The sequence below is a fragment of the Heterocephalus glaber genome, unplaced genomic scaffold (genome assembly GCF_053883595.1).
Source record: "Heterocephalus glaber isolate CG9 unplaced genomic scaffold, H.glaber_assembly_v1.0 deba00001532, whole genome shotgun sequence".
Taxonomy (NCBI): domain Eukaryota; kingdom Metazoa; phylum Chordata; class Mammalia; order Rodentia; family Bathyergidae; genus Heterocephalus; species Heterocephalus glaber.
Genome location: NW_028258330.1, coordinates 18,877,838 through 18,894,077, shown reverse-complemented (window position 1 = coordinate 18,894,077; position 16,240 = coordinate 18,877,838). Strand labels below are relative to the sequence as shown.

Here is a 16,240-nt window from a genome sequence, read left to right as displayed (position 1 = left end):
CCACTTCCCCTTCCCCTTTGCCCCTTTTCTTCCTATTTCACATCATTATCTATTATACCTTTTAGTCCTTATTTTATAGTACTCAGAGTTTCAATATATCATCCATTAAAACAACAGATAAATCCTCAATTCAATTAATTTAATTCTTTTATTCTTACTAAAACTTATCTTTTATCAAGTATACAAAAGTGTAAAGTTACACTGCAGCTTCTCATATAAACTCTACCCCAATAACCCTAGTTGATGAGGTAAAGACCTTTTTTACAGAATTCTTGCTAATAAATGTGGAAGAGATGACAGAACAGGAAAAATCATCATTTTGCCACCACACATAGAACACTTTATGTTGGCTGATACGACCACCAGCGGGGTCTTTCAGCAACAATAGAAATGAGATATCCAGGCACAGCAAGTGTCTAGATGTGATACAGTATCAAGTATTTGTCCAAAAACTTAAATCTGACTTTAATCAAGCCTCGAGTTAACTTCCACTTTTATGAAATACAAGGAACAAAGCATTAAACACCACAACGATGAAGCAAGTAGATAAATCCCAAATGGGAAGAGTCCACAGGACAAATGACCCAGTTTGTACAACAAGTGCATGACAGAACACAAAAAAAGGGAGAGGAGGAACTGCCCTAGATCAAAATAGCCATGAGACAAAATAACCAAGGTGACTGTGAATGTGAGTATAAACAAACCATCTCTTAAAAAGATATTCTTCAGACAGTCAAAGCTGAATTGGGCCTAGCTGTGAGATGACAGCAAGGTGAAACTGCTAATTTTGTTAGGTATGAGAACGATATTTTGGTTCTATAAGGAAATGTCCTTATTTTTTAGAGATGTGTACAGAGGTATACTATGGTGCATGGCTGGAATTCGGTTTAAAATACCTCAGCAAAGAAAGGTGCAACAAAAAACATAAATGAAATAAATGTGCAAAACCTGGTAATTGCTGAATTTGAGTGATGGGTATATGGGAGTATGTTGTACTACTCTCAACTTTTGACTGTTTTTATAATTTTTAAAGAATGTCACTAGTAGAGAAATCTGAAAATCAATACAGGTAAATCTATCATGCAATATTAATCTCAGGTGGAAAATAAAGGGATCAAAAAATTTACACGGCAGTTGATTATGTAGAAATGGAAGATTTATATGGAAAATATCAATTTTCTCCTTGCGTAATATGGTCAGACAACTATATAATATTAATATTATTTTATTCCTGAAGTAGGATAGCTCACTGAAAATCAACAGTAGAGAATAAGGCGTTTTACAGAATACACTTGAAAAAAAAATTTAAGAACACAGCTGTCTATTCCTCCTCAGAACTGTTATGCTTTTATAAAATTTTGGAGTTCAAAATGGATGGCGGTAGTGAATTGAAAGAGAGAAAATTGAGACACACAAACCAGAAGTCACAGCTGCATTCTAAAGTGAATGCTGTAAATTTTTCTTTTTGTGTAATCATTTGATTACTTTTCTAAGAATCTAGGATCTTCTTCACATTCCTCCTGAAATAGCATTTTAAATTTCAGTATGCAACATTGACAATGTATTCCAGACACTGCTGACAAAAGTTCTTTGGAGCTTAATTTTCAAATTAACTTCAAAGTAAACCAAAAAGAAAATCAATAGCCTTCCAGAAACATCTTCAAAACATATTTTGTTTTTAATAGAACAGTGGTTCTTAACCTTTTTTTATTATGAATCATTCTGAAACCCTTTCAATGGGGTTTCTAGTACTTTGAAGGCCCCTATTAGAAACTCTTATAATATGTTCTTATGAGTAACCAGCTCTAAACCAAGAATAAATTCATCAGCCCAATGCTAACGATCTCCTGTGAATTGGCCCAGACAGTTCAACCTCATTCTACACTATTTCTCTAAATACCACATTAGTCAAATATGTTAGCTATGGTTACCTGAAGATACTGCTTTACATTTTCTCTTGATACATCCACTATCTTCGGTATATCCCCAGCTGGCACCAACCACCTGATAAAAACCTATCCATCCTTTATGATCTGTTTCAAGCAATACTACCTACATGAAATCTGCCTTGATCCTCTAAACCTTCTTCTGAACCTCAGTCCTCTGTCCTTCTAATACCTTTCTGCACTGTGCACCTTGTATTTACTGAAATACTTGTCTAATCTTGGATTCTGTGTGACACAGTAGTCAAACTGAAAATTACCACCTATGAAGTTCTTACCCCCAGTAGTGGGTTGAATGGTAACTCCCCAAAAGATATGTCCAGAAACTATGAATGTGACTCTTTTTGAAGAAAGGGTCTTTGTACATGTAACTAACTGAAGGATCTGGAGATGAGATCATTTTTGGACTATTTAGGTGGACTCCAAATCCACTGCCAAGTGTCTTTATAAGAGGGAAAAATAGGAGAAGGTCACATGCAGACAGAAGAGACTGGAAATGTGTACAGCTGCAGGAAGCTAGAAGTCAGGCAGGATTCTCCCCTAGGCTCTGGAGAGAGTGCAGCAGCCTTGCTAACAGCTTGATTTCTGACTTCTGGACTCCAGAAGTGTGACAGAATTAATTTCTGTTATGAGCCACCAACTTTGTAGTAATTTGCTGAGGCAACCCTTGAAAACTAACACATTCTCTTTGCCCATTCTAACAAGTCACTTTTACTTCACTTTCATTTATTGCAGTAGTTTTGCAAGAGCATAAGAGGAGATAGAAACATGTAAATGCTCCCCAAATCTCTCCTTATCTCCAGCTATTCTATGCAAAGGCCTCTGAACTTCTTTATCAATAGCCTTCCAGAAGCATCAGTGCAGGGTAGCATCTAAATAGGAGACTACATTCTTGTGCAAGTTGACAACATCAATGTGATAAGGCTTTGGAGGATGAAGGTCTGGGTCTAAACCTGACCCCAGACCTGGGAACCTGAACAAGTTACTTCTTTAGTTTTAACATCCATAAGTAATGTTTTAAGGGTTGTTGTAAGGAGTAAATAATACTGTAAGTGCAAAGCTACGGGCATAAAATGTTTTCAGTATAGGTTAACTAATAGGAAAGATGATTTTTTTAGTATAATATTATTTCTGGCTATTATTACATACTGTTCTGTGATTTTAAAAAATAAATAATCTTTATTATTACCAAAAAAATTCTATCTGGCCAGGGGCGTGGTGGCACATGCCTATAATCCCAGCACTCGGGAGGCTGAGGTAGGAGGATCACTGTGAGTTTGAGGCCAGCCTAGGCTACATAGTGAAACCCTGCCTCAAACAAAACACAACACAACAAAAAAAATTCCATCTGGCTTGTTTTCAGAGATAATGAAGTGTGAGTGAAACCTTTTATTTAACTAGAGCCGTGCAAGATTTCCAACATATTTCTGGAAAGTTTTGCAATTTCTTTTATGCTAGAGAAAAATAATTTCTTTTTCATCGAAGAAAGCCTACACCTTTGATTTCTCTACCCCTCCATTTCCCACAAACTACATTAACTCATAATTTGATATTTTATTATCTGCCAAACTTTTTCACTCAGTCCAAGATGAAGAGACTATTTGAACCTTGAGAGTTTGTTTGGAGGTTCTAGCAGGGGACCACAGTTACTCGTATATTCTTGACCAAGGAACATCTTTCTCCATCATGGAGAGTTGTCCTCTTCCATAGAGCACTTAGTGGGAGGGCTGCACATGGAGTGGTAAGAGAGGAAGGGGGCTAGAGGCCCAGGCAAATCAACCATGGCAATCAATGGGTTGACAGAGACACTGCCCTTACATCCTGAAGAGACTATATGGAGATGATGATCCTGTTTCAAGATTGTATCACAGAACATAATTTCACATGCTTAGATTTGGGAAAGATTAATAAAGAGATACAGGTAGTTCATATTGTTTTTCTTTTCTTTTCTTTTTGGTTTGCCTAGATGCATTTAACACAGGTAACCAGTCTCCAAATTTGAAAAAAATTTCAATAGATAGATACATCAAATGTAATGAATGGTCATTATTTTATAGTGCCACATTTGTACTTCTTTTGCTCTCAAACTACTATGACATTAAGTTTGCTAAAGGAAGTGAAGAATTGTATCTGATATAAGCACCTATCTAATTAGGAAAACATAGAAGCAGATAAAATGAGAGATTTTAGGACAACATACAAAATTACCTCTTTTGAAGCCTATGGTTTACATGGGAGCAAGCTTTATAAGATAAACAATTTTACTAATCCAAATGAAGATGAAAATGAAAAGGCAAAACTCATTTTAAACTTTTCCAAAGCAATTTATTACTTAACATGACATTCACTTGTGGTGCTAAGAAGTGCCTTCCTTTCCCTCTCCAATGCAGGCCTGTTCCAATCCCCGGAGCAAGCACAATGGAGGCTCGGTGCAACTCTCTGGTGTCAGACTATCTTTAGGGCAGATGGAAGGCCCAGGCTGGCTTTCCCAAGAGTAGCCAGTGAAAAGAAAAGCCACTGACCAGCTATTCCTGGATTAGCTGGCATGGAACAAAGTGTTTCCTACCTCCAGAGCAGAGAAGGCTTAGCCAGCTGGCTTTCAAACACTGCACTAGTTGGAGTACTCTCAATTTCTTTTCTTTCAAACTATCTGGTACTCTTTTAGAATCTTCAATTTACTCAACACTACACTCAGGTCTGAAATGCTCAGATAACTGAAGAGTCCCTACTACCTATCTAGATAAGAAAAAAAAGGGCAGAGTAATTACTAAGTTAATTACTTAAAGAAAACTGAAAACTGTTCACAGTTTAAGCTTGTATATTATCTACCTTAAAATCTAAAATATCCCCATGGTTATTAAGCAAACTTCTAAAATAAAAATCAAGACAAGTAATGAGGAACAAAGTAAAAAAAACAAGTTAACATGAAGAAAGTAATTTTTGTTTTGGTACCAGGGATTGAACTCAGGACCTTGCGCTTGCAAGGCAGGCAGTGGCACTGAGCTAAATTCCCGGCCCAAGAAAATAATTTCTTAAGGCTAGCAGGACCTAATTCTTTTTACTCTGAACTTTTACAGAGCCTGTGTCCCCGAAGTGGCATTCAGAGTGGACTTTGTATTTCTATTTCTATTTACCATCCCAGCTAGCTAGGAAGTGAAAAGAACCATCTTATAGTCACTTTTTAAAAAATCTGACGTTGGGCCGGGGATTTAGCTCAGTGCTTCCACTGCTTGCCTTGCAGGTACAAGGTCCTGAGTTCAATTTTGAGTACAAAAAAAAAAATCCAATGTCATACTGGTTGTTTTGAATGTTTCAGCAAAAAAGATATAAGGAAACATAATGTGAAGTGACACAAAGAAGGAAACTTACCTCTGAACAAGCCAAATAAACAAAGAGCAGGACTTGGCTTGAAATAAAAATATTTTATCAAATGATCAAAATCATTTATCAAATGACCAAACTGTTGGGAAGTACTACTATAGGGTGCTCATTTGTCAACTGCAGGTCATTTAACCAGTGTATTGCATGGGATAATCTTGGGAACAGAGCGGCAAGGAATCAGAAAAAAAGCATAAAACCAAAAATAGCTGTCATAGTCTCAACTAATATATCCTAAGACATGTAAGTATTCTAAACAAATATATTAATGAGACCAAGTCCAAGTCAAATATTATAAATTGGAGGAGGCTGTAATAATTATTTTTCACTGAGCTTTACTTCCACATACCAAATACCAAGTTTAGCATTTTACATGTTATCTAATTTGACCCTCACAAACACAGGAGGTGGATACTATTATTATTTCCATCTTACAGATGAAGAAACAAAGAGCTTGAGAAACTTGCCCAGAGAGGACAGGGAGAAGAAGAGGAACCAAAAATGATTAAGATGTGATATGTATATGTACCAATTCCTCAAGTGATGGTAATTATTATGTATTGCAAACATCACAGTGCCTGCCCGGCACAGTTCGATCCCCAGTACCAAAAAAAAAAAGAAAGAAAATGTATTGCAAACATATACCAAAAAAAAAAAAAAGAAAAAAGAAAAAAGAAGAGAAAAAGAAACCTGCCAAGAGTTATATGTTAAAAAGCAAAAAGGATGGAATTCAACTCCAAGCAGTGTGATTCCAGAATCCAGGTGCAAGACTGCCCGTATCACACTTAAAAAAAAAGGATGAGACGTAATGTAACCTAGGAGAAAAATCAATCATTAATATAGTATTTCTAATTTTCTCAACTGTAAGTATAGAAAAAATGGTAATAAAAAATAAATGAAAATGGATTTTCTTGTTAGAAATGTTTAAAAAGAGCTCTTTTATTAGGTTAAAAAATGTTAGTTGTGCCCCTTTTGCCAATATATTGAGTAGGTACTTTTTGTTTGTTTTTTTTTCCATTAAGTTTATTGGTACATTTTAGGTGTACAATACAGTTACATTCATTGTTGGGATCTTGTACCTTTACATGCTATATCTTGGTTTTTATCAGTAAGTACTTTCTGTACCTAGGGAATACAGTGGTAAGCAGGACAGATGAAGTTCTTGCCTTCTTGGAGCTGACATTCTAGTGGGAGTGAGAGATAAGATTAGTCAACAATAGAATTTCAGAGTGACTGGTATACAGAAGAGGCAGGGAGGAAATGTAGACTTCTCATTTGAGACATTGAACTATACAAGTCAAAAGAATGGCATAGATGGGAGGCAGAGAAAGTTGTAATTTGTTATTCTGCTTTTAAAGATGGGCAGCATGAGAGCATGTGTGTATATTCTGACCTGGATGGAACCCTGGAGAGTTTATGAGGAGAGAAAGAGGGCACAATGTAGAAGCTATAAGCTATGAGGGAGTATGAGGTAGAGCAGGAATGAAGAGGAAGTTGTGGGAAGGGCAGTTAGCCTCTGATATGAGGAAGACAGAAATATGGGTTCCATGGAGGGTAGACTCTGAGGTCTTCTAAACCCTCAATGAGGTATAAGGCCAGCTTAATTGAGTGGGAACAGTGAGCTGCTAATGCATTTAAGGAATGGGGAGACATTATAAAATACTTATAGGCTGTAAGTATTTTGCAAATGGGAAGGGGACCAAGACGTGGTGGGTGGGGGGAGGGAGAGAAGAGGAATGGAGTGTAAAAAGAATTAAGATGTGTTATGTTCATGTAACAACTCCCCACGATGAATGTATTTTTTATGTACTAGCAAAAACATATACAAATAAAAAATATGAAGTATCTCCCAAAGACTCATGTATTGAAGGCTTGCTCCCCAACAGAGCAATGTTCAGAGGTGGAGTCTACAGAGGTGAATGGATCACGTGGGCACTAACCTAATCCACTGATGAGTTCATTTGGTGAATGGGCTGTAAGGAGGTGGGGTCTAGTAGGGACAGTAGGTCACAGGAGGCATCCATTTGAAAGGTGTATCTCTTTTAGGATTCTTTCTCTGCTTCCTGGCTGCCATAAGGTGAGCAGTTTTCCTCTGCCATGTCTTCTACTATGATGCTTCTTCCTTGGAGCCTGCTGACCATGGACTGAAACCTCTGAAATTATGAACCAAGAGCCAAAGGAGCCAAACTCTTTTTCTCCTGTGAATTGTGTATCAGGTATTTTGTCCCAGCAATGGAAAGCTGACCAATGTAATATAAGAAAATCAGTGGTAGCCTTACTATGTGTGCTGAGTGTCCACTTCAGATTTTTGGACAGGAATCTGAAGTTATCTAGTAATAAAGTTAGATGAAGGATAAGGTAGCTATAAATAGGAAAAAAGTTATGGGTAAAAATATTTTTTAAATGTGTCTATGAGATAAAAAAGACACTAACAATGTCCAATCAAGGTGTATCTCTGCAGTTCAATTTGTCTCCATCTTCTTGTCATAAAAATTCTTGCAATATATTTGTTACATTCACCGGTGAGATATTTAATCATGAAGCTTAAAGACAGTTTTTGGTTATGAATGGTTCTGTTATTTCCTAAAGCAGATTCCTTTTAAATACAGTTGACAGCCTTCATGTTCATTCTAGAGGTGATTTCATTCTACTGTTTGAAGAAACTCTTAGATGTTAGCTGATATTTTCACTGATGATTTGATTTAAAAGTAAAAAAACAAATCTTAATATCCGATATTTCCTAAGGAATACAAATCCATCTCCAGTGATAATCTCAAAATGCTTGAAAAGCTGTCATAAGGCAAATGAGAAGGGGGAACTTGGTTTGATGACCTTGGGAGCCTAGCAATGCCAGGTGCATGCCCCTGGATCATCCAGCTGTGCTCCTAAACCATCATATTAAGACCTAAAACATCCCAGGAAGAATTTATGTCTGCACAGGTCCCAAGGAAAGAAATAAAGACCCAACCTCTAGATGGAGGAATGTCAAAAAAAGAACAGCATACTGGGTAAGATGGACTCTGTGTGTGTGTGTGTGTGTGTGTGTGTGTGTGTGCGTGCACAGATATACCATACAGTCATTTTTGGTAAATATAATCTACTCCACAAGCAAAAGAAAAGAAAAAGACCTATACCAAGGCATATTACAAAATGTCAGGAACACCAGGGATAAACTGAAGATCCTAAAATTTTTCCAAATGGAAGGAAAAAGGGAATAGAGATTAAAATGGCATCAGACTTCTTGATAGCAACACTAGAAGCTAATGATGGAACAATGCCTTCAAAAGAGAGACACTAATTTTCAATAATGCAGAATTCATCATTGAGCTGACTCACCATTCAAATGTGAGGGTAAAATAAAGGCATTTTCAGATATGCAAATTCTGAATTCAGGAAGGAATATGAAATTTTGTATGTACCCTTTCTCAGGAAGCCACTAAAGAACAAGGAAGATGCAAGAGCCAGGAAATTGGAGATCCAACACAGGTAATGAATGGCAAAGGGATTTTCCAAGATGATGACAAAGGGAAGTCCCAGGATAATGGCTGTGCAGCAGTCCAAAGAGCAAACCAATCCAGACTGGACTAGTAGAGTAGGGCTCTAGCAGAACCATCTCCCAAGAAAAAGAAATTAAACTGAAAGATCACCTGAAAATACTGAAAGATTATCAGTTCTGTCAGAGTTTGAGGATGAATTAGTGACTGAAAACAAAGAAAACTAAGCAAATGAAAAACAAGACACAGGGCTGGGGATTTAGCTCAGTGGTACTACTGCCTGCCTCTCAAGTGCAAGGTCCAGATCCCCAGTACCAAAAACAACAACAAAAAACAGGACACAATAATTTCATCTAAGAGAAATAAAAGTTGTACAAGAAGAAAATGTAATAACAGTACCCTCTATGGCTCATCTATAAATTATAGGCACACTGTCATAGTCATAGAATACTGAATACTAATTTAACTGGAAACTGTAAAGTATGGATGAGAATGAAGGATGGTTGTATGGGATACCTATATCCTCAACTTCCCAAATACAAGTTCATCCAGAATATGCAAAGTTAAAAAAACAAGAAATAGCAGTATAAACATTAAAAACAAAATCAGTTGAATCGTATGAAACTGCTGGGGATTTTTGTTTGTTTGTTTTGTTTTTTGAGACAGGTTCTCACTATGTAGTTCAGGCTGGCCTCCAACTCCCAGCAATCCTCTGCCTCAGCCTCCCAAGTGAGCCACCAAGTGATTACAGACGTGAGCCACCATGCCCAGCTGTTAAAACTGCTCATTTTTAAATCATTTTCGAATCTAAAAAGTGACAATTTTATATGGTGTAAGTTAATACATTATAGTAATATTACTACAAATTTTAGAATAAGCAAAAAAACTATTGATAAAAAACGCTCAGAGGAAAAACTTTATTTTTTGTTAGCAGACATTGTTGGAGGATAATGGATCCCGGTTTTGGGTAACAAAGTGTCAAACGTATGTTACTACAATCACTAACACAACAATTAGTATTCTAATGAATGTAAATAATATATTTACTACTAAAACATTTAACAATGTAATCTACTTTCATGTTATAAAAGTTACTTTAGAATTTTTCAACAGTCATTACACTACAGGAACATTAGACTGTGTTGGCAAAATTGTGATTAACAGAATGCTGAATAATAAGGCCAGGCTGTATTTGTGTTCCCTTGTTGACATAAAAAATAGCTGTCACTCTTGCAAAATTAAAGCTCTATGAAATTGTGGTACTATGCAAGGCTACTTCAGTGATAATTCCGGCTACATTATTATGTTTATCTATGACTTCCTTCTAAGGTTTGTTTTAATGGTATTCCTAAAAAAAAGTCTTATCCAAGCAGTTTACTAATGCATTGAGGCTGCTTCAATATTAGAGACACTAATTTTTAAATTAACTCAAGTTAAATTCATTAATATTAAAAACTTATTTAAATTTACACCATGAAACCAAAACTTCTCCAATTAAGAAAAAATATCAACTTTTACCAATGTTAACTGTTACAAAAAAAGAATTCAAACTTGGTAGTATAAAGCTCAGATTTTACCAAGAATAATGGATTCTGATCCAACCAGTGGAAAATTTCCTCTTCAAATTAAAAGCAAATGTTTTAAACAGAGGCAATATGCATAAACAGATGCTGTGGGGGTTTACATTTCATTTTGTGCTGAAAACTACTAGGAATTAAAATACATGTGATTCAAAAATAAATAATCTTAATAAGAATCCTGAAGAAAACTGAACCCACTCAATTATTCCCATTATTCAGTATAAACTTTCTTTTTTTCATTTTTTTTTTTTTTTTTTGTAGCGGTACTAGGGTTTGAACCCAGGCCTCATACATGCTAGGCAAGCACTCTAGCACTGCACTACACCACCAGTCCTTTTTATTTTATTGAACTAAATTGCCTAGGTTGACCTCAAATTTTCAATCCTCCTGCCTCAGTCATTGGTATTAAAGCTTGGGCCACCATGCCTGGCTACCTTTTTTTTTTTCTACCACTACTATTTCAAATCAAAAGTTTATAATAATATATTTTAAGTGTATTTTTGTAAGTATAATTTTCCATCATTCTATAAAATTAGAAGATTAAGAAAGAAAGTGAAAATCATCACCCAACCAAACTATCTTCTAAAATTGAAATATTTTGGTTTAAAAACAAAACAGCAAGGAATAACTGGTGTTATCACAATGGTCTCTTTTTAACTGGTCTACATCAACTGTTACCCCTCATAACTTTACCAAGGCAACAGTCAGGCAGGCAGTACTACTGAGTCCAAGTCTATGAGACCTGCAGAGCTTCCTTCTCTATCTGGGGATGAGGACAATGAAAAAAGGTGTTCTGTTTTTCAGTAGTCCTGTAAGAGGAGCCATTGAGCTGGGCTGCACAACCAGACAACAGAACACAGGAAAATTCAGATCAAACCAAGGACGCATGCCAAGGTAATATGCAATAAAACCCTTGGCCAAAGCATTAAGGGCGGGGGGAGCAAGGAGGTAGAAAGAACCTGCTGGACCACCTTCTTACTAACACAGGGAGGCAGAAGAAACAAAATCTGCCTATAGCGAAGAGCCAAGAAAACAGTGTTCTATATATATTGTAGTATTCCTACAGAGATGTACACAAGTATAAAGACATATCACCCATGAACCAGTCAGTGTCCTATATGTTGGGAGCGTTCCCATGTATATAGATATGAATATATTACCATTAAGTAGTAAGATGTTTTGAATATATAGATAAGGATACAGACATACATTTTCAATTAAAATCCATTGGTTTTACAATGAGAAACAAAAAACTGCTATTTGAAATAACACCAAAGACAGAACGAGGTAAAAGTGTGAAATTATCTTTTTTACCCCCTTTTTCCCCTCCTGAATTCTGATTTTCTCATTTCACGGGGGACACACACACGTACACACGCACACACACATCAGGTCTCCAGAAACAAAGAAGGGTCCTTAATTCTCCGGCCTGCGGGAGCACACACGCCCCCCCACCCACAGATAATGAAGGCCACCTTATGACTTTTTTTTTTAACCTTTTTTTTTTTAACGAGTAAGCCAAGGAGAGAGGTCTGTACACCGACCACTGCCTTGCAGACTGTGACAACCACGCACGAGACAAGCGCCACAAAGAAAGGAGAGGAGTGGATCGGGACCTGGAAAACACTGCCACGCCGCGCCCCGCAAGGCGCGTCCCCACCGCCACCACTGAGCAGCCGTCCTCGCCATCCTCTTAGCCTCTCTGCTCAGCGCAGCCGCCTCCCACGCCCGGGGACCGATGCGGAGGCTCAGGCGACCGGGGGGCGAGGGGGCGGCCAACCTGCTCTCCGCGACCTCCCGGTGACAGCCCCGCGCCGCTCTTCCCAAGGGACTCACCCCGGGCCTCGCCGGACCCTCCCCCGCGTCCCTCCCGGGCCTGGGGCCGAAGTCCCAACCTACCACTCCCCGCCGGGCCCGCCAAGGCTCCCGAGAATGTGTGGGGGAGGCTGGCGCGGGCCGGCGTCCTCCACAGCATCCCGGACGGGACCCGCCCCGTCCCTCAAGCCCCAGCCCGGGGGCGGCGGCCCTCAGTGCCCGCGTCCTTGCTCGCTCACTTACTCGGGCGCGCCGGCGGTGGCGGCGGAGGTGTGAGACCGTCAGCTCTCGGCGGCTGGCTGCGGATAGAGAGCTGCGGGCAGAGAGCTGCTGGCGGGGAGCGTCAGCCAGCGAACGCCCAGCACGGCTGAGGTGGCAGCGGCAGACTGTGCTCTGCTGCCCCCCGGCAAGGGGCGGGCCCGGAGGGGGAGGGGCGGGCGCCGCGCCTCTCATTCATGCAGCGGGGGCGGGGTGAGGCACCCGGATGCCCGGGCAGCCCCCCGCCCACCACGGAGAGGGCGCTCGGCTTCGGCGTCTTCTGTGCGCAAGCGCAGCGCTCCTGGGCTGGGCCTGGTTCCGCCTGCGGTCTGGTGCTGTTGCAAGTAGAGCTAGGCTGGTTATACCCCTTCTTTCGACTGTTCAGTATTTTTGTTTGCTCTGTGAGCATTAAAAGAAAAGAAAACAAAAAAACAGTGAAAGCTTGGAACATCACCTGTTTCCTGGCATCCAGCCTAGGAGTCCTTAGGGACATGGCTGAGGACGGGGTTGAGATACCCACTAGTTGAATGGAGAGATAGTGCATATCACCCCTTCCATCTCTCCCTCCAGCTGCAGGTCCTCTTAGCTAAGTGCTGGGACTGCGGTGATTGACGAGACCCAGATTCTAAGTATTGGGAAGAATTACTGGCAAGAAAACAGTGTGCTCTTTAATTACATCTACCTGCCCATCTTAGTCCCCAGCTCCCATTCTACAGGGCAGGCAAGAAACTGACCTCCGTTTTAGGCTCTTGGCTCTTCCTGCAGACCAAGACTCTAATTAGAGACCTAGAGTCTAAAGCAGCTCCAGCCCTATCTTGTCATTAGCAGTGCACTCTTTTTTTTTTTTTTTTTTTTTTGTACCAGGGATCGAACTTGGGACCTTGTGCTCGCAAGGCAGTCGTGGTGCCCCTGAGCTAAATCCCTGGCCCCAAGCAGTGCACTCTTGTTTCCAGTCCCTTGGCTGTTCCTGGGAATGGAAGCAGGCATATCAGGCCTCAGTCTTACTCTCTGAGGCTCTTCATGAGTGTGGGCACTGCAGCTCAGGGCTTGGAGAAGCAATTGTCTTCTTCTTCAGTCCCCATGTCCCACTCTGAGGTTCCTATTCCTTTTACCCTCCTGTACCCCTCACATAAACAGCTCGGAGGCTTATTAACATTGTAAATATTTCAAAAAGTAATCTGCTACCCAGTGGTCACAGTACCCTAAGGGGAGAGATGGGTCCAGGTCTGTGCTAGCGAAGAGTGGGCAGCTCTTCCATTGCAGCTCCCTGTCCCAGGGCTGTGGACCCACGTCCTCCCTGCCACTCAAGCCAGGAAGCTGGGGGATCCCTTCCCTCCTTGTTTTCAGGGGCAGCAGTCACCAAGAAGGCTTTCTCAGCCCAGGTTTGCAGATACTGTAACTCTCACTCTGTCTAAATCAGGTCTCTTCATCTATCCCCTGGGCTGTTGCAGACATCTCAGTCCAGTAGCAAACAAATCTAGTCTTGTGATATGCAAATCTGCTATGGTTCCACCTTTTTCCTTTTCCTGTCCCATGTGACACACCAAGCCTTATTTTTCAGCTGTTTCCAGTACAGCACCATGATGTTTCACCTTTGGTTACCATGTTTCCTGCTGGTCCCTCTACTAAGAAAGCAACACTTACTTAGCAACACATAAAAGATGCTTTTTCTTCTTAAAAACTCACAGAGGGGTTTTTTCAGTCAGTGAAAATGCTGTGTGATATTATGATGGTGAATATGTCATTATATATTTGTGCAAACCTGTAGAATGTAAACTGTGGACTTTGGGTGATAATGACAGGTCATTGTAGAATTATCATATGTACAAACATACTACTCTGATGGGGGATGATCATAATGGGAGGGTGCATGTATGAGGCAGAGAGTATAAGAGTTATTTCTACCTTCCCCTCAGTTTTGCTGTGAACCCAAAACTGCTCTTAAAAATTAAGTAATTTTTAAAAGTCACCTTTTTGGGGCCGGGGATTTAGCTCGGTGGTTTTGGTGCCTGCCTTGAAAGCACCAGGTCCCGAGTTCGATCCCCGGTACTAAAAAAAAAAAAAAAAAAATCACCTTTTTAATAAATTCATCCTTCCCACTTCTATCCACTTGACAGAATTTCTTTGGACTCCTCACCTGCATCCTGTACCTATTTCCCTCTTGGTATCTGGCATCCTTTGAGCTCAATCATTTGCATATTTTCTCCTTCATCTGTATATGGGCCTTTCAGGAGCAGAAGCAGGGTCTTCTCGAGACCTATGTGTGACTGGTGCACAATGAACATAGAATAGTTAGCAAAGGAGGGACACATCCACTGGAGGCCCAAGCTCCATGAAGGAGAGAAAGACTGAGCTCCTTTTCTTTCTTCTTTGTTTTTGTGACTTCTCTTCCCCTGACCTGTGTTTCAAAAGCTGTTTTGTTTGTTTATGAAGCTTGGCTGGTAATTGCTAGTCCAACAGGCTATAGGGTAGAGGGTGGGGTAGCTCCAGCCTCATGTCTTTTGTGCTTACAAAAGTACAGTGTATGAGAGAGAGAGCGCGACTGTAAGGAGCAGTGGCCATGTTCAGTTGCTACTTCCAGGGAGATCCATCTTATTAAATTTTTTTTTGGTACCAAGGATTGAACTCAGGTCCTTTGCAAGGCAGGCGACGGAACCACTGAGCTAAATCCTCGGCCCTCTTATTAAAATTTTGTTGAGGCATTAGCTAACAGGGTTAGGGAGAAAGTCTCCTTGATACGGGACAAGTGGAAACTGGCCTCACACCTCCCACAACATGTGTTTGGTTTGTGTTCTTTCATCCCCAGTTGTGAGTTGTTCCTTCTTCTTGGAGGAGAAATCAGGTTTTGTCTCTAGCTGAAGAGTCCTGCAGATCAGTGGTACACAAGGTTCTATTCACTGTTCACCCCCTCCTAAGTATCCTTACTTCTCTGTGGTGGTTGAGGATAAAAGTGTATCAAGGTATAGAGAGATCTGGAAAGTTCTTTCTTTCTCTGGAGCATTTAGGTGGGTTCCCAATCATCAAGAATTTAAAGGTATGGCTTTCCCACCTAACATGTTCCCTTGCTCCACAGATGGGGAGGGGTGGACTGTTAGTGCCTCCAGAAGATGTCCCTTTCTCTGTCTATTCCCTTGCTGTGGTTTGCATGTGTCCCCCAAAATTCATGTGTTGGAAACTTAGTCATTAATGCAACAGTGCTGAGAGATGGGACCTTTAAGTGGTAATTAGGTGAATGAATGTAGTGGTCACAATTGCCAACTAGAGTAAGAGACCACTAGAGAGGTAATTGCAACATGGCGGCACTAAACTTATCAGTGGATCAGTTCATTGATGTTCATAGCTGGATGTGCTGATAGAAGGTGGCCTCAAGTTGAAGGAGGCAGATTAAGGGGGACATGCCTTTGGAGGGCACATTTCTCCCTGGTGCTCCTTTCCAGTGCTCTGTGCTTCTTGACCACTGTGAAGTGAGCAGCTTTTCTCCACCACACCCTCTACCATGATGTTCTGGAGCCAGCTGATTATGAAATGCAACCTCTGAATCTGTGAGGCAAATTAAACCTCTTCTCCTTTAAGTTGTAGGTGTTGGGTATCATGTCTCAGCAACAGGAAAGCTGACCAATACTATGGCTCAGGGCCACTATTTCAGGAGTGGGTTCCTGAGGAAAGGATGAGTTTGGTCAACCCCCCCACCCCCCATATTCACTGTCTTGCTCCTCTGCCTTCCCTTATGGACAACATACCAAGAAACCTTCATCAGGAGCCAACCTTGATC

General features: G+C 40.4%; 1 protein-coding gene across 2 annotated transcripts in view; it reads right to left on the bottom strand.

Moving 5' to 3' along the window:
- The window catches only part of Rnf24 (ring finger protein 24), a 57,750-nt gene extending 45,092 nt beyond the window's left edge, over positions 1–12,658 (bottom strand). The window contains exon 1 of one of the 2 annotated variants that reach the window (XM_004840757.3): positions 12,454–12,658. The gene's annotated coding sequence lies outside the window, so the exon portion shown is untranslated. Of the gene's footprint in view, positions 1–12,294; positions 12,407–12,453 lie in introns of those variants that run through there. The other variant, XM_004840758.3, reaches the window with a different exon arrangement.
- Between the last annotated feature and the right edge of the window lie 3,582 nt (positions 12,659–16,240).